General features: G+C 35.8%; 1 non-coding gene across 1 annotated transcript; it reads left to right on the forward strand.

Moving 5' to 3' along the window:
- The first annotated feature begins 18,559 nt into the window (after positions 1-18,559).
- On the forward strand, positions 18,560-18,621 carry LOC116269282. The gene has a single exon (XR_004176762.1). It is a non-coding gene; the product is annotated as a U7 small nuclear RNA (small nuclear RNA).
- Positions 18,622-19,719: the final 1,098 nt, after the last annotated feature.

A 19,719-nucleotide genomic window follows, 5' to 3' on the forward strand; every position in this document is an offset into this window, starting at 1 on the left:
AAAACACAAGAAGCCCATTGATTATTTTTGTTATAAAATACACTGTTGATTTCCATGTACCTTTTTAAAAGAGGTTTTTAAACACTTCTTTTCCTATAAAAATTGACTTTAATTCCTCTGATGCACAAAGAAGCAGCCATTAAAAATGAGAACTGACTCCAACAGAAACTTCACAGTTGTGTTTAAAGTAGGAAGAATTCATCGCTTAGCAAAAACTCAAGAAGAGAAAATATATGGAAGTGTGCTGGCCTTTTGTCCTTGGTGACTGTCCACATGTTTAACTTTTCTGAGTTGATGTTCGTGGCAAATCTGACTTAGTGATTTTATGTATGCTTACCAGCTAAAGTAATACATATTTTAAATCAACTGTCAGTCACCTGCACAGAGTGACGCGCATAAATGAAAAGGAATTAATGAAAGGCTACAATATGTATATTACTGCCCCAAAACAATGCCATTTTACAAGATATTTGCTTTGTTTTGCATGCAGAATAGGAAATTACTCTCAATAATCATTTATACATTTGCCCTTTAAGTGCTTCTGACCAAGGAGGTATAAAACAAGAACTGGCAAGAGGAAAAGGATCTTCTCTGTTGACTAAACAAGCAATTTAGGTATTTAAGAGCCAACATAGAAATATGTCTGAGAATGGTGACTGCCCTCATTTTGATTAAAGCTTCCTGAATTCACTATTGGGTCAACAGGGATGTATCACACACACACACACACACGCACACATCTCCCACCTCAATTTTTTTCAGAATAATTGCCTGGAGCAGAGGTGTTCCAGCTGCTTTCTGGGGAACCCCCTGATTCTTCCAAGCTGTGTTGGGGTCCAGGAAAAGGAGAAACCTTGGCGCTTAACCAAGGATTTAGCAGGCTTCTGAGACTCAAGTTTCCTGTGTGCCCACCACTCCCCACCCGTGTGCTCACCCCATCTCCAGCACCCTCTCTACAAGCTGTAACTAGAATGCTCTACTTTTTCCTATTTATGTGTTAGGGTTCCAAGTAAGATTTCTTTCATAAAGATGTGTTTGCTTCTAAATACAAAATTTTAAAACTACTGCAGTTTGGCTGGAATATTAGTTATTCATTTATTTAATAAGCATTATTAAATGTCAACTATATGCAAAGAACTCTACTAATGACTGAGGATTAAGAAAGGGAGAATAGTGGGGAGTGGCAAGGGTGAGGAGTGGAAAGAACATAAGAACATTGTAAACACAGGGGACAGTACATGGTAAGATCTTGTAGCAGGGGGAGACAATGGTGTAAGTCATGGTAAATATTTTTTACATAATGTTATTTGACTGTTCAAGTGCTTGTTATTAAGAATAATGCCAAATGCTGACCAATGCTTAAGGAGAATGAAGATTGTGAACCAGTGGATCTGGCAATGCAGAAACTCCAGTGACGTTAATTCTGTTACAGAAATCTCGGTAGGGAGATATGAATAATATTAAGAAGAAATGATGAACTTGGTGATATGGTTTGGCTGTGTCCCCACCCAGATCTCATCTTGAATTGCAGCTCTCATAATTTCCACGAGTTATGGGAGGGACCTGGTAGGAGACAATTGAATCACAGGGGTGGTTTCTCCCATACTGTTCTCCTGGTAGTGAATAAGTCTCCTGAGATCTGATGGTTTTATGAGAGGAAACCCCTTTTACTTGGTTCTCATTCTCTCTTGTCTGCTGCCATGTAAGATGTGCCTTTGTCTTCCATCACGATTGTGAGGCCTCCCCAGCCACATAGAACTGTGAGTCCATTCACCCTCTTTTTCTTTATAAATTACCCAGTCTCAGGTGTGTCTTTATCAGCAGTGTGAAAATGGACTAATATACTTGGGGAGTGAGGTAATAGCAATATAGGCAGATTCAAAGGAAATTTAAAAGAATTGCTATGATAAGAAATATGAGTGAAGAGATGATAATGACCATGAAGATTCTAACATGGTGACTAGAATGATAGAACAAACTTAGAGAGAATGAGATCAGTGTCGTTTTGGACATATGAGACTTGAGGTACTTGAAATTCCAAGTTCAAAAGCCTAGCAGGCTTCTGGAAATACAACCCAACAAATGCAGCAGGACTCAAAACAGATGGAAGGTATTTGGAGACACTTAAAGTTCATGAAGTTATCTAGAGACATATCAGGCAATCAATAATTAGAGATCTTTTACATTAAAGATTAAAATGCAATTTTAAATATCTACCAGGTAAATCCTAAGTTCCCTTTTACAAATTCTTTCTCCACTATGGGAAAGACACAACATACGAGAAAAAAATGAAAGACAGGAGGAGTATTTAAAGAAAATCAAAAAAGAATAATGACAAAGGCATAGACTCAAAGAAAAGAGCCACTGGTATTAAGAAAACTACACAGATGAAAGGGCTAGGAAATAAAAGGACAAGCCAAGGACATTTAGTGGGGGAAGAAATGTGGAAAATAATGAAAAAGAATCAAAGGGGAAAATAAGAAAGGAAATGGAAAAAATTGGGGAAAATATGAAAACTTGAAAGTTCCATGGACATAAAAACATGTTCTTTTCATTGCATAATACCTAAAAAACAGACTGACGAGGAGGGCTATAGCTGCTCTTTAAATCTTTCAGAAAAATCATTTAACTTTTCTTGAACATAAGAGAGCTAAGTTCTCAAGGTAACAAACCAGCCTCAAAGTTTAAAAAAGACAGATGCCTGTGAGGAGAGTCAAACATAAGCCCTGGCCACGTGGAGTCGAGTGTGGGAGGAAAATAAGATGCCACACAAAGGGATAAAAAGATTTTAGATTAAAGTTGTTGATGAATTGCTAACAGCTCAGTGTGAACTTACCTGAAAGTGTAAGAGCCCCTGGCAGCCACAGACATAAAGAATGTTTATAACACTTTACAGGCTCTTCTCCACCACGATCATCATGTACTAATGAGAGTATAATGCCAAAGAGGAAGGGTGGGAGGCCACAGAAAACTTCCCTTGGCCTATGTGCTTGGGAGAGGGGAGGGGTAGCCTCCACTGCAGGAGAGGCAAAAAGCCCCATCTAGATCCTTTCCCCCTATCTCTCTCTTACCGAATAAATGTCTTAAGAGTGTGGGGAAAAGGCAGGGCACAGGTAGAGCCCAACTGCAGCTAGGAGAAGCAGACAGGAAAACAAAACCAAAAACTTGTACCACTGGGAAAGGAGGAAGAAACCATCCTGGGCTCTGACTATTCAAGATCTCTTTTGACTGAGGGAAAGGCAGAAAACTTTTTCCCCAAAAGATCTACCAAAGGTATAAGGTTATCATATGGATAGTATGGAGTATGGATATCATGCAAAAGAGGGGCAGAATCATTTGGAAAGTTCCACTTTTGAGACCCAGGTTCACAGGGCCTGCCTGAGACTGGGACTAAAAAGAGGACATCAGGAAAGGCCCCTTTACCTCAGCCCCAAACCAGGCTAGCTAGCATTAAGTATCAAGTTACAATAGTCTACTACTGAGGGAAGAGCAAAGACAGAGAGAAAACCTACTCAAAGGTATGGGCTCCTAGGGAAGACCAAAAGTTGAGGCGGAACATGATCATTGAGAAATATCCTAAAGATTCAACCCCCAACTTAACTACAAGATAGCCCGGGAGGAAATTTGAAAACTGTAATACAATGAAGGTAACCACAGCAAAACAAACAAACCCCTTTCAACTTCTGACTACACTGACTTAATGCACCCCACCACAACAATAGACAGGCATGCCCATTACTCAGGCATAAATACAATTTACCAGAGTCTCTATTGTCCTAAACACAATGCCTGGTTTCGATCAACCAAAAATTATAAGACTATAAAAAAAAAACAAACACTGTTAAGAAGCAAAGGAGATATGACCCAATTGTTGAAACAATCAGACAAAGAATTTAAAATAAATTATTGTGTTAAAAGTTCTAGTGGAAAATGTGGACAGCATGCATGGACAAATGGGAAATTTTAGCAGAGTGATGAAAACTAATAGAAAGACCCAAAGAGAAATGCAACAATGAAAAATCATAAGTGATAAAGAATTACTTTGACAGGTTCCTCAATAGATTCAACACTGCCAAGCCCATGGAGGAAAAAAATTAATGAACTTAAAGATGACTAAATACAAGTTACCCAATCTGAAATGTTGAAGGAAAAAATAATTTAAAATACAGAACATAACATCTAAGAGCTATGAAACAATATCGAGAGGTCTAACACATGTGTAATTGGAATCCCAGTGTACACAAGAAAGAATAGGGAATGAGAAATAATTGAAGAAATAATGGCCAACATTTTCAAAAAATAATAAAAAAATCAGACCACAGATCCAAGAAGCTCAGAGAATACTAAGAATCACCACCCTACCACCACTTAAAAACCCTTCACTTGGGCACATCATTTTCCAACAGCTGAAAAACAAAGATAAAGTGAAAATCTTGAAGGCAGTCAGAAAAAAACACATATTACATGAGGAAGAATAAAGATAATGATTATAGCACATTTCCTTTCTGAAACTATGCAAACCTCATAGGATGAACTGGAAAGTGTTCTCAGCTCTTGACTTTTATGGAAGAGTCGGTGGAAGAATAATATTACTTCTTTAAATACTTGACAGTGACACCATCTGGGATGGGAGAATTCTTTGTTGAAAAAATTTTACTATGAACTTGATTTTAAAAATAGATATAAGACTATTCATGTTGTTTTTCTTGAGAGAATCCTTAAGACTTCAGAATTTGTGTTTGTACACAATGGACTTTGAGGATGGGGGAAAGGGTTGGAAGTGGGTGAGGGATAAAAGACTACAAATTGGGTTCAGCCTGCACTGTTTGGTGATGGGTGCACCAAAGTCTCACAAATCACTAAATACCACCTATTCCCAAAAACCTATGGAAATAAAAACATTTTTTTAAAGAAGGTTAATTTTAAAAAAGAGAGAGAGTTTATAAAGAAATTTGTTCATTTCATCCAATTTGTCAAATGTATTGCCATAAAGTTTCTTATAAAATTTCTTTATTTTCCTTTTACTGACTTCATGATCTGCAGTTCCCTCTTTCATTTCTATATTGGTGGTTTGCATCTTTTATCTTTTTCTTTGGTCAGTCTAGTTAAAGACATCAATTTTATTAACCTTCTCAAAAAACAAGTTTTAGATTAGTTGAACCACGTTGTATTCAAAGGGAGGGTTAAAAATAGCTTACTCTGATGAAGGGATCAGTGAAGGTGAAACTTGAGAGAGTCTATGAGTGCAAGTGTCCTAAAATGAATAAGAAATCGGGGAGTTCTAGGAACAATGATTGAAAAAAAAGAAAGAAAGCAGCAACAACAACAATGTGGGTGGAGTGTGGAAACAAGAGAGGAGACTATTGGAATAAGGGGTCTGGTAGGAAAACAGAGGCTATATGACACTGTTATATATGGTAAGGATTATATGGTAAGGATTTACCTGGGAATTTATACTGAAAGCAAATGAAAGCTACTGACAGGTATTACATAGCAGAGTAACATGATAAGTTCATTTTGAAAAGCTCTGTCTGGCAGTAGGATGGGAAATGAGTTGGAGTTGGGGAGCAGAAATGGAGAAGAATAATTAGGTGGTTGTTAGGACAGCAATTTAGGTGGGAGTAGGGATTTAGACTGGGAAGTGGCAAAGAAATTGAAAGATTCAAATGATGATAAGTAATGATTTATGATTGACTTATTGATTTATTTTTTATTTGTGGTAATAAATAGGACATTTAGTTAGCTCTTATTACATACCAGGAATTAGTCTAAGCACTTTATGTGAGTTTAATACAAGACCATGCAACTAGTAGTAGGAAGAGCAGGGATGAAAGCCAGGCAGAACCTATGCTCTAAGTTCTTGCTCTTACTGCCTCTTGGATGTTAGGATTAAAGAAAGGAGAAAATATAAGGATGAATCTCTGGTTTCTGGGTTAAGTGACTGGGTACTAATTACTGAAATAAGAAACATGAGAGAAAAAGCATGCTTTGGAAAGAAATGATAAACTCAGCTTTAGATAAAACCAAAAGAGACATTTTATCACAATCTTAATAAATCCAAATCTGCAAGGACAAATGAGGAAGTCCTCTTTATGGTGTCATGATAAAGAGTTCATTTATATACCCTGGAAATTATTAAAGGCCATTTAGTTAAATATAAACATAAACACTATCATGTCCCATGTCAACAATGACCACACATACAATGGTGGTCCCATAAAATTATTATGGAGCTGAAAAATTTCTATCACCTAATGATTTCTTAGCCATAACCTTGTAGCCCAGTGCATTACTCACATGTTTGTGGTGATGCTGGTGTAAACAAACCTACTGTGTTGCCAGTCATATTAAAGTATAGCACATACAATTATGTACAGTACATAATATTTGATAATGGTAATAAATGACTATGTTACTAGTTTATGTATTTACTATACTATACTTTTAATCCTTATTTTAGAGTACATTCCACTATACAACCACTATGGAAAACAGTATGGAGATTCCTTAAAGAACTACAAGTAGAATTACCATTCCATCCAGCAATCCCACCACTGGGTACCTACCGAAAGGAAAAGTCATCATATGAAAATGACATATGCACACACATGTTTATAGCATCACAATTCGCAGTTGTAGGGATATGGAACCAACCTAAGGGCCCATCAACCAAGGACTGGATAAAGAAAATGTAGTATGTATTCACTATGGAATACTATTCGGCCATAAAAAGGAATGAAATGTCTTCTGCAGCAACTTGGATGGAGCTGGAACACATTATTCTAAGTAACTCAGGAATGGAAAACCAAATATCCTATGTTCTCACTTAAAAGTAAGAGCTAAGCTACGAGGATGCAAAGACATAAGAATGATATGGACTTTGGGAACTGAGGAGAATAAGAGTGGGAGGGGAGTGAGGGATAAAAGACTACATATTGCCTGTACTCCGCTCAGGTGAAAGTTTCTACCAAAATCTCAGAAATCACCACGAAAGAACTTATTTATGTAACCAAAACCACCTGTACCCCCAAAGCTATTGAAATAAAAATAAAATTTTAAAAAACGAGTATACTCCTAATACTTTTTTAAAAAGTTAACTGTGAAACAGCCTCAGGAAGGTCTTTCAGGAGGCATTCCAGAAAAAATCATTGCTATCCACAGGAGATGACAGCTGCATGCAGGTTATTCCCCATGAAATGGGGATGCAGAGGTAGAAGACAGTGATATCAATGATGTTGGCCCTCTGTAGGCCTAAGCTAGTGTATGTGTGTGTGTGTGTGTGTGTGTTTACCAAAAAAAAAAAAAATTTTAAGTGAAAAATAAAAATAGAAATAGAAAAATAAAAAAACATACAGAATATGGATATAAAGAAAAAAATACTTTTGTATAGCTATACAAAATAAGTGTTATTATATAAAACTAAGTATTATTACAAAAATGTCAGAAAGTTAAAAAAACTTAAATATAAAGTGAAAAAGTTATAGTAAGTTATTTATCACTGAAGAAAAAAATTCTATAAACTTAGTGTAGCCTATGTGTACAGTGTTTATAAAGTCTCCAGTAGTGCACAGTAATGTCCTAGGCCTTCATATTCATTCATCACTCACTCACTGACTCACCCAGATCAACTTTCAGTCCTACAAGCTCCATTCATGGTATGTATCCTAGACCTACCATTTTTTATCTTTTAAACCACATTTTTATTGTGTATTATGTTTAACAATGTTTAGATATGCAAATACCATTGTGTTACAATTGCCTAGAATATTCAGTACATCAACAGATTTGCAGCTGGGAGCAATAGGCTACATCACGTAGCCTAGGTTTGTAGTAGGCTACACCATCTAGGTTTGTGTAAGTACACTCTATGATGTTCACACAATGACTAAATCACCTAATGACACGCTTCTCAGAACATATTCCCATCATGAAGCGATACATGGTTGTAATTAATTATAGATACAGATATAGATAAATTACCAAGGATAAACAAACAAAGCGCTTCTTTGGAGTTTCAGTTTTGGTAGCTTATATAGCACTAGTCTTCTTGCAGATACCAATTATAAACTCCGTACAAAATATTTTAAAAATTTTGAAGGTAATGGGGAGAAGGTAGAAATTGAAGGGGGTTTGACCCTTGAAAAAATGGAACCATATTAAATGAAATATATGTTTAATAAGCTCATCATCTGAGTTAACTACTCAGGTCCACACTGCACATGGTGTCTAGAAATAAAGCAGAAACATGCAGTCTTTTAGGTATAAAGAGTCTGAAAAAGGTGAATGGTACTTCTGGAAAAGTTGTAAAACTGGGAGACATTTTAGAAAGAAAGAGTGAAAATGGAAAGCTTTAAAATTGCAAGTAAATTGCCTCCAAATCCTGAAAGATCCCTAAGCTGTGCACAGTTCAATGGGAAAACAATATCTGGAAGTCTGAAAGATGTAACCAGAATTTTCAGCTGCTGCCCAACACAGGAAAGAGAGATATTTGGATGCACATCCTTCTAAATCAGACGTTCTTGATAAACACCTTGGTCTTTTTATTGAAATCCCAGAAGAGTCATGCCTCAGAGTAGAAACTACTTCCCAAAACTAAGGAATTCCCTCTAGGACTAAGGAAAATACAAAAAATAGACCTACCCCCCAAAAGAGAAACCAAGCCTCCACTTATTGAAATAACCTGCCAATAATTTAGCTGCATACTAGAATATAAATTAACACTCTTCAGAGAAAAAAATAACAAATCCGACATCTCAACAATGCATTGCCCAGAATATCCAAAATATAACAAAAATATATAGGAAAATATGACCTGTAGTCAAGGGAAAAGTCAGTTAAAAGAAATTTACCAACAAATGGACAAGGAAGTTAAAATAACTGTGATTAACATGTTACAGTGTATAGGGCATACTACATAATGGGTGAAACTATGGGAAATTTTAGAAGCAATTTTGAAAAGTTAGTTACAAAAAATATAAATAATGCAACTGAAAAAATATAGTATATTAAATAAAATAAAATTATATGGGATTAATAGCTGATTGAACAGAATGAAAGAATACATCAGCAAACTTAAAGATAAAACAAAGCACAGAAAGAAAAGAAAATTAGAAAAAGTTGAACAATGGATTAAAAGCATCCAATGTATGTGAGTTTCAAGAAGTCTAATACATGTGATTGCAGCCAGAAAAGGAGAGGTGAGAGAGAGAATGGGGTAGAAAAAAATGAAGAACTAATAGCTAATTTTTTTCCAACTTTGATTCATGAAAAATACCAGCATACAGATCCAAATAACCAAAAAATTTTTAAGCAAGATAAACCTCTAGCTTGACCCTCTCATAGTGGGGGAAAAGAAATAAAATAAACATTAGCAATAAAAAAAAACTACCAGATACTAAAAAGATAAAAATGATTCTAAACAATATGATGCTAATAAATTCACCAATCTAGATAAAATGAATTTTTAAAAAACAAAAATTTGTGTTCAAAAGTGCTACAAGAAAATAGAAAATCTGAATAGTCCTCTATCTAATATAAAAATGAAACTCATGATTAAAAACCTTCCTATAAAGAACACTAGAAGCCGAAATGACCTTGCTAGTGAATTCTATCAATGAGCTAAGGAAAAATTACACCAATGTCACACAAACTCTTTAAGAAATGAAAGGAAGTGGGACCAGTTCTCAACTAATTTTATGAGGCCATCATAATACTTACATCAAAACCAGACAATAATCATTGCTAAAAACTAAATTACAGACCAATATTTCCCATAAATGTTGATGCAAAAAAGTTTTATATATAATACAATTTTTATTTTATATATACTTGATTTACTAATATTATTAGTAAATATTAGTAATATTAGTAAATGTTAGTAAATACATATTAGATATATAAGTACATATACTAATATAGATACATATATTCTAATACATAGAGATATATATCTATAATACTATTTATATGATATTACTATTTATATTACTATTTATAAGTATATGTATATATAGTAATACATACTTATATATACTAATATACTAATACTAACATACTATTAGTATATGTATATGTATATACTACTTAGTATATGTATATACTAATATGCATATACTAATATATATCTGTTTATATTACTATATATTACTATTTATAGTATTACTATTTATACTATATTACTACTTATTACTATTTATACTACTACATATACTAATATATATATCTATATCCCTCTCAGTGGGATTTAATCCAAGTATGTAAGGTTGGTTCAACATTCAAAAAAATCAACAAACATCACAATAGATGTGGAAAAGCTAATGCAAATTTTGATACCCATTCATGATTAAAACTCTCAGCAAACTAGTAACAAAAGGAAATTTCCTCAATCTAATAAAGGAAAAGGCATCTATGAAAAACCTATAACTAACATTATACTTAATGATTAAAGACTGAATACTTTCCCCCTTCTAAGATTAGTAACAAAGTAAGCATGTTCACTCTCACTATTTTATTAAACATTGTACCAGAGGTCCTTGGCAATGCAATAAGGTAAGAGAAAGAAATAAAATGCATAAACACTAGAATGGAAGAAATAAAATTGTCCTTATCTGCAGGCAATATAATTGTATACATAAAAATTCCTAAGTAACCCAAAATAATCTATGAAATCTAGTAACAAAATTTAGTACATTTGCAGGATACAAGGACAATAAAAACCATTGTGTTTCTATATGCTGGCAACAAACAAATGAAAAATGGAATTCAAAAGCACCATTTATAATAGTATCAAAAAACCATAAAACCATCAAAAAACCCAGGAATAAGTTGAATATAAGCTGTCCAAGACATTTACTCTGAATACTACCAAACAATGTTGAGAGAAATTAATGAAGACTCAAATAAATAGTGAGATGGCCCATGTTTATTGATTGAGATAAACAATATTAAGATGCACTTCTCACTAAATTGGTCTTTAGATTCATGGAATCTCAATGAAAATCCTAACAAGTTTTTGTAGAAACTGACAAGCTAATTTTCAAAATTTATGTAAAAATGAAAAGAGCTAGGATAGCCAAAACAATCTTGAAAAAGTAGAATAAAGTTGGAGGATTTACACTACCTAATTCCAAGATTTACTATAAAACTACAATATCAACTAAGTGTTGCAATGACATAAGAATACACAAAATACAACAGAATCTGGAAAGAGGCCCACCATCATATGGTGAACTGGTTTTTACGTATGTGCCAAACAATACTTTTGGCCACCAAACGAAAGTCTCTTCAACAAATGGGGCTGAAACAACCGGGTATCCATATAGGAAGAAAATTGATCCTTGACTCCTACTTCAAACTCTACATACAAATTATTTTGAGATGAATCATTGACATAATATTAAAGATAAAACTATAATGCTTCTATAAAAGAAATTGCCATATATTTTCACAAACATAAGGTAGACAAAAAATTTTTACACAAGACAGAATGGACCAGAGAAAATTTTGAAAAATTAGACTTCATCAAAATTCAAAACTGCTCATCAAAAGACATCACTAGTAAAATGAATAAGCTAGCCACAGATAGGGTGAAATTCATAATACCTACAGGTGTGAAGGATTGTATCTAGGAAATTTATAAAACTTGTATAGCCCAGTGATAAAACAGATACCCAAATAAAAACAATAGGGAAAGACACTTCATAAAAAAAGATATAAAAATGACCAATATGTACACAAAATGTTTTCAACATTATCAGTTGCCAGGAAAATGCAAATTAAAACTACAATAAACTATTCCTGCCTACCTGCCACAATGGCTAAAATTAAAAGATTTCTCTACCAAGTATTATGCTGTAAAACAACTGATTAATATGTTGCAGGTAGAAGTGAAAAATGGTATCATCACTTTGGAAAAGTATTTGGTAATTTTTTATAAAGGTAAACATATACAACCCAGTGACCCAACCATTCTACTTCCAGCTATTTATTTACCCAAAAGAAATGAAAACATATTTCTACAAAAGTTTGTACAGAAATGTTTATAGCAACTTTATATTTATAATAGGCCAAACTGGAAATAGCCCAAATGCCTATGAACAAGCAAAAGGTTAACAAACTGATACACTCATGCCATTAGAAGAAACAAATCACTGACACAGACAACATGGATGAATCTCAAAATCATGTGGAAAGAAAGAAGCCAAACAAAAAGTATGATTCCATTGATCTAAAGTTCCAGAAGAGGCAAAACAAAAACCTGATGATAGACACCAGAATAGTAGTTGTGTGGGGTGGTTGTAAGGGAGAATGGAGAGAAATGGGAAATGAATCACAAGGGAGCTTCCTGGGGTGATGGAAATGTTCTAAATCTTCATTGAGTTGGTTATTATATGGGTACACATTCATCAGAGTCTTTGAACTCTATCATTAGTATCCATGCATTTATAGTATATGTTAAACCCCATAAAATAGCAAAAAAAAACGAATGTCTCTTTGAGTGACCACTAAAAGGACCATTTTGGCCATGTTTATAAGTTCTGGTAACTTGTGCCAAATCTATCAAGTTTGCCAAAAAAAAAAAAAAAGAATTTACTATATTATTCAGATATTTCCCTACAGTTTCAATAAACATATAAAGTTAATAGATGATGAAATATAAATTGCAATCTAATACAAACAGTAAGACTCAGAAGAAAGATCATGAAGAAAAAGTACCTCCAAAAAAGAACTTCAGGAGAATTAGATGATGCAGGTATATTCAAAGAAAGAATGTGATGAGAGGATCAATTAAACAATGGTATTTCTAATCTTTCCATCAATATTATCATTTGTTTGGATTTGTTCTATATTTATATTATATCTTTGTTTATATTTTATGTTTTCCTTATTAAATACTGTTGACGATTAAAGCAAAAGGATATGATCTGATCACTTAAATTTCTAGAAAAGCAATCTGAACTCTAGATGTTTTGGTGAAGAGATCACTCTTCTTCCTGTAGTTAGATGTGGCCAATTCAAAGAACCAATTAAACCATAAATTCTTGGATTTTCATGAAGCTGGGTTTATTTGCAAATCCCCTCCCCCATTCTGGGAGGTAAAGGACAGGAGATGAAAAGGTTATTTTCTGCTTGGAAGGTCTTGTAAGAAGAACTTGGTAGTTTCACACACACAAAGGTACCCCAGTCATAATCACACCACCTAACAATGAACTAGCTGTTCAGAGCTCTTTTACATTCAAATGAGAAGATTCACGAACATCTCCAAAGCATTCCTAACCCCCAATCTCTTTTAAAAAGTAATTGTTTTCAAAACCCCTCCTTATGTTTCTCTAGCAAACAGCTGCACAAGATAAACAAAGTGAACAATCGTACAGTATAGATGCTCTGTGCAGAGCCTAAATAAAGCAAGCTACAAAATTGATGAATTCCTTCACAAACCTTTTCTAACACATAATGCAGGACAAGCGGAAATCAGACCATGTTTTACACCACAAGGTCCCTTAGCTGTGCAAATCATTAGAATTTGATCTTGATCCCAGGGTGTTTACAATTGTGTGATACCGTCTTTCTACCATGTTACTCAAACTATCCTTGTGTTATATACTTTGTATACTATGTCCGCTTTGACCACTCATGCAAGGTATAGCATGATAAATTGGAGGAATTTAATTGCAATTGGGTGTAATTGATTCAAAATTTTCTAATAAACTCAAATGAATGATAATTTCCTGATATATTCTTTCTTTTTAAAATCAGCAGTAAGGGAAGCATATTCCTAATACATTCTAAATGAGGCATGTTATTACAGCTGAATTATCACAAAAGACTTCCTTGCATGTAGTCATACTGGCTTGAAACAGCAAGGAATCTGTGGCTCACTAATAAATGCATGGTAATCACATGTTTTCTTATTTTCTAGATGACTTCATGGATTATTTAATTTTAAATGTACTCTACACTTAAAGGTGATTGAAAGCCAAATTCTGCAAGAATCTTGGAATAATTCACTCTGTAGTTAATGTTCTGTGGTTACTTATAGTGGGATGTTTAGAAATATCTGAGAAATCTAGAAAATGGGAAACCTTATTGAAACTGTAATTTCTCTTGGCTTGAAACAATCAAACTACAAAACTCAGTGCTGTTTGAGATAGTACTCATAAGCTAAAAGAGCCCTTCCTGGCTGGGCGTGGTGACTCTCACCTGTAATCCCAGCACTTTAGGAGGCCGAGGTGGGCAGGTCACGAGGACAGCAGTTCGAGACCAGCCTAACCAACAGGTGAAACCCCGTCTCCACTAAAAATACAAAAAAAATTACCCAGGCATGGTGGCACACGTCTATAATCCCAGCTACTCAGGAGGCTGAGGCAGGAGAATCGCTTGAACCTGGGAGACAGAGGTTGCAGTGAGCCAAGAGCGCACCACTGAACTCCAGCCTGGACAACAGAGTGAGGCTCTGAGACTCCGTTTCAAAACAAAAAAAAAGTCCTTCCCATCTTTTGTCATATACTTACTATTTTTCTTTCTCTTGTCATTCTTTTTTATTTTTCATCTAGTTATTTCGCTTTTTATTAATTTTTTCCTCCTCTTGTGTCTATGTCTTAAGATCACCTGTCAGAGAATTCTCAAGCATGATAGTCTCCCTTGTGGCCATCTTCACTACACAACTCTCAATTCGAATTTTCTAGACCTGACTACAGTTTGGCACTACTGATGTAGCTTAAATACTAATGACAATTCTAGGTTCTTTGGCTTATTGAGCCTTCCAGGACAGTCTCAGTTATTCCAAGAAAATGCTCCAGTTAGTGCCTGTTTCCTCAGCCCAGTCCTGAAAAATTTGGACAGGAATGTACTGGAGAACCATTCCTATTTGAGCGCAGGGACTAGGTAGGAAGCAGTTCCCAATTACACTACATCTGAACTCACATTTTTGTAGGGCATGATATCATAGGTCTTTTACTGTGTAGACTGAGCGTCTACTATGTAACAGTTGCTTTTCGTACACTACATGCAGAGCCCTGAACAAGACTGGCAATATTCCAATTTGCACGGAGCCCATGTTTGCACAGTGTAGGGATAGGGACAAAAACAGACAATAACTAATGAATAAGCAAGGTATTTCCTTCATAGACATAAATATTATCTAAACATAAAAGTAAGTGAGGAAACCGTGATTGTAGATGGAGGCCCAAGTAGGGGTGCAAAGTTACTGTAGCTTGAGCAGTCAGGTAAGACATTTCTGGGGAGGAAAACTTGAGAGCTGTGCAAGAATAAATCCTGTGGTGATCTGGAATGAAAGGAAAGCATCCCAAGTAGATGGAATGGCTAATGGAAAAAGCCTTCAGACCAGTATGTTCTTGATGTGTGGGAGAAACAAATAGAAGCCCTGTGTGGCACAGCATAAAGAGTAATGGGATCACAGAGGTGGGCGCAGATTGCTGACAGGGTTTTAGGCTGTCGTCCTTTATGAGAATTCTATGAATTTCCCATGAGAAGGCATTAAAGTGATTTAAGCAAGGAAGTCTTAAAAATAATCCCATTGTGTGGTGTGGATAGTATGGATGTAAGGGGCTAAGCATGAAAGTAGGCCAGTCATAAAAGACAACGTATTAGAAGATTCCATTTCCATGAACTATCTAGAATAGGCATATCTATACAGACAGAAAGTAGCTTAGTGGTTGATTGGGTCTGGGGGTGGGAACCGAAAGGGTTGGGAGGAAATGGGGAATCTGCTAATGGGTATGGAATTTGGAGAGGGAGGCGGTGAGAATGTCCTAAAATTAATTGTAGTGATTGTTGTACAACTCTGAGAATATACCGAAAATTATTAATTTTGTGCTTTCACAGGGTAAATTTTATGGTAAATGAATTGCATCTCAATGAAGCTGTTATTTGAAGAAAAAAAAAAACAGAAAGGAGAAAAAGAATGAAAACAGGAAGACCAGTTAGGAAGTGACTGCACTAGTCCAAGCACACCAGGGGGCTAGAAGCCAAGCCCTTGAACAAATACCCTCTTGGAGCACACCCTACCTTGTCATAAGATGATCTTTAACCTGGTCTCTGCTTTACCATGCTACTTTAAGAAAGCCCGATATGCATTTTCTAGGGCAGCCATAACAAAGTACCACAGGCTGGGTGGTTTAAACCTCGGAAATTTCTTTCCTCACAATTCTGGAAACAAGAAGTCTGAGATCAAGGCATCAGCAGAGCTGGTTTCTTCTGAGAGCCCTCTCATTGGCTTATCGATAGCTATCTCCTTGTGTCTTAAAATGATCTTCCTTCTGTACATCTTTGTCCTAATCTCCTTTTCTTATATTTAAGAACACCAGTCATCTTAGGACCCACTGTAAGGACCTCATTTTAGCCTAATTAACTCTTTAAAGGAACTGTCTCTAAATAGTCATGTTCTGAGGTACGGAGGATTAGGACTTCAACATATGAATTTTGAAGGGGCACAATTTAGCCCATAATACTACTGTATTAGGGTTTTCTAGAGTAACAGCACTAATAGGATATATATATATACACACACACATAAAGGGGAGTTTATTAAGTATTAACTTACACAATCACAAGGTCCCACAATAGGCTGCCTGCAAGCTTGAGGGGCAAGGAGAGTCAGTCTGAACCTCAAAACTGAGGACTGGAGTCTCATGTTCGAGGACAGGAAGCATCCAGCATGGGAGAAAGAGGTAGGCTGGGAGACTAAGCCAGTCTCAACTTTTCACGTTTTTCTGCTGCTTTATATTCACTGGTACCTGATGAGATGGTGCCCATCCAGATTAAGGGTGGGTCTGCCTGCCCCAGCCCATTGACGAAAATGTTAATCTCCTTTGGCAACACCCTCACAGATACACTCAGGATTAATACTTTGCATCCTTCAGTCCAATCAAGTTGACACTCAGTATTAATCATCACAACCACTCAACTTCTCCTTTACTAGGACTGCTAACTCAGAAACTGTCCATTCTACTGTAGCATCTAACGCTTCCAAATTTTAGATGATCATGCTGCTCAGGACCTCAGCTACCAGAGATTAAAAGAGCTCACCAACCTCATTTGAGCCATGAGCTGTGGTCCACTTTTTTTTTCACATATCCTGGAAGACTTCCCAGCATATTTTGAATTTACAAAATAAACAAGGCAAAATATTAGGCTTCAAGAATTCATTAAATTATTCAACATGCATTTACTGTCTCTTATTCTATGATCCTTGAACTAGATGTCAGGGAAACAAATGGGCTATGTAATTAGACACATTGAGACACAATGTGCCCAGACAGAGAGGCAATAACTCCATTCTTTGCCTAGCAGAGCACACAAAACTGTTGTGCTTGTGTGGGTGTCAATTTGGAGGAGAAATATAAACAACCAGCGCTATGTCCAGTAAGAGCCATAAAGACTGGCTGAATTAAATAGAACTAAATAGAATGTTTTCTTGGGTGGCATAGACTGCTAGCTGCCTCCAGTATCCATTCTCCTCTTCTTTGGTAAGAAAACCATAACTTTAGTTGTACACATGGCTACCCAAAGAAATACTACACTTCTCAAAGTCTCTTGTGACAAGTGTCACATTTCTTTTCTTTTTCTTTCTTTTTATTTTTTATTTTTTCTTGAGATGGGAGCCTCCCTCTGTCGCCCAGGCTAGAGTGCAGTGGCGTGATCTCAGCTCACTGCAACCTCCGCCTCCCAGGTTCAAGCGATTCTCCTGCCTCAGGCTCCCGAGTAACTGGAACTACAGGTGCCGGCTACCACGCCTGGCTAATTTTTTTATTTTTAGTAGATACGGGATTTCGCCATGTTAGCCAGAAGGGTCTCGATCCCCTGACCTCGTGATTCACCCGCCTTCTGTCACATTTCTATGCAACCACTGGAGAAATCAGTGTCAGCTAACACATATTGAGCTCTCACTAATTGCTAGTTACAATTCTAAGTATTTTACACTCTTATTCATTTATTATTTATTTATTTTAATAGAGATGAGGTCTAACTATGATCTTGAACACCTGGGCTCAAGCAGTCCTCCCACCTCAGCTTCCCAGAGTGTTGGAATTACAGGCGTGAGCCGCCGCACCCATCCCTGACAGCTTTCTTAAGACAGGTTATATGTATGATTCATCTTTGCATTCTCACACACCCCGTGTGGTGCCTAGCAAACAGTAGTAGCAAACAAATTTATTTAAATAAATGGATTTACATATGTCTGGGATGCCTGCAATGTGACAAGCTCATTGAAGCCTACGAATAATTGCATCTTCCTCTTTAAACTGTTTTGTTTTTTAATAGAAAAACTTCAATTTTGCCAATTATTCTCCATTTTAATTGTTAGTTTGAGCTCCTTCTTTCACATCCTCTAATTTTTCGACAAATTAGTATCGACATCTTGCAAAGTCTGATGATATCTTTTTAACTTTTTTCTTCTTTTTTATATACAAGTCAAGTCTTCTGGGTTTTTTATTGTTAGTTTTCTATTATTCTATTTTAGTAGAGACTATGTATGTTATTTTAATTTTTACCATATATATTTTATATATATGTCTGTGTGTGTGTGTGTATATATATATAGTGTTACAGCTCTTCTAAAATTTGTTTAGCAGGCTTTCCGATTTTTGCCAGAAAGCCCCCTAAAAAATAAAAAATAAATAAAAAAGAATATATGTATACACACACACACACACATATATTTGAAGATCAAAAGAAACATGTAAATCCTTCTTTTCAGCATATACTGTAAATATTTGGCAGAGCATATCCCCATTGAAATTCTTACATGAATTCAATAGCTATTGACCATTATAAACCCAGGGAAATCATATTGTTCTATGTGGCTGGTTGTTAGAAAGGACCTAAGGAGAGCTTTAACTAAGAGGCCAGGGACATTACTATGTATTTGTCTATTTAACCTTGATTCAAGCAATAAGAGCATTGTGAACATTTCTATGGAAGCACAACCACCCAACATAAAGCCTAGTAAGATAATAATAAAAATCCTCATCCACCTCCTCAGGCCTCTTAACACCTGCCACCCAGTGAAGATTCCTGTGGTACTCGACTCCCAACTCCCTCCTCACACACTTACTGTTACTTATGACGAGGTCCATGAATCACTCTAAAGATGCTGCCCACCCTTTAATATCCTGCACAACCCTAAATTGTGCACAGCTGAGCCATCAGCAGCTAAGGAAGAGCTTCAAAGAATAGCTATTCATGGTGTAGCCACAAGATACAATGTGGAGACCAAAGGGCATCAAAAGAAAGACTCAAAGAGCAGAATGTTGGAGCGAGGCAGAGGCTTTTGAGAGAAAAGGAAACTTTGAGATGGCAGTTTGACAAGGGATTGAGACAGGTAAGCCTGTTTACGTACACAGGGTGGCTGCCTTTAGTGGTCTCAGCAGGAAAAACTTGTGATGCTAAGGACATCACAAAGGACAGGTAATATTCTGATACATCTCTTAAGCACTCTGAAATCCTTAAAGTATCCAACTAGAGAAACAACATTTAAAAAAAAAATAAAATGAGAAAGAAAGAAAATCCTGTCAGTTTATCAGACTGACTTTCTAGCTATCAGAGTTCACCCAGATGAAGTTTAAATGTATGTAGAATGTATTTTACCACATCTAGTTTGCTTCTACTTCTTTCTTTTTTTTTTTAAAGACAGAGTCTCGCCCTGTCACTAGGCTGGAGCGCAGTGGCGCGATCTCAGCTCACTGTAACCTCCGAAGC

Source organism: Papio anubis, chromosome 10, assembly GCF_008728515.1.
Source record: "Papio anubis isolate 15944 chromosome 10, Panubis1.0, whole genome shotgun sequence".
Lineage (NCBI taxonomy): Eukaryota > Metazoa > Chordata > Mammalia > Primates > Cercopithecidae > Papio > Papio anubis.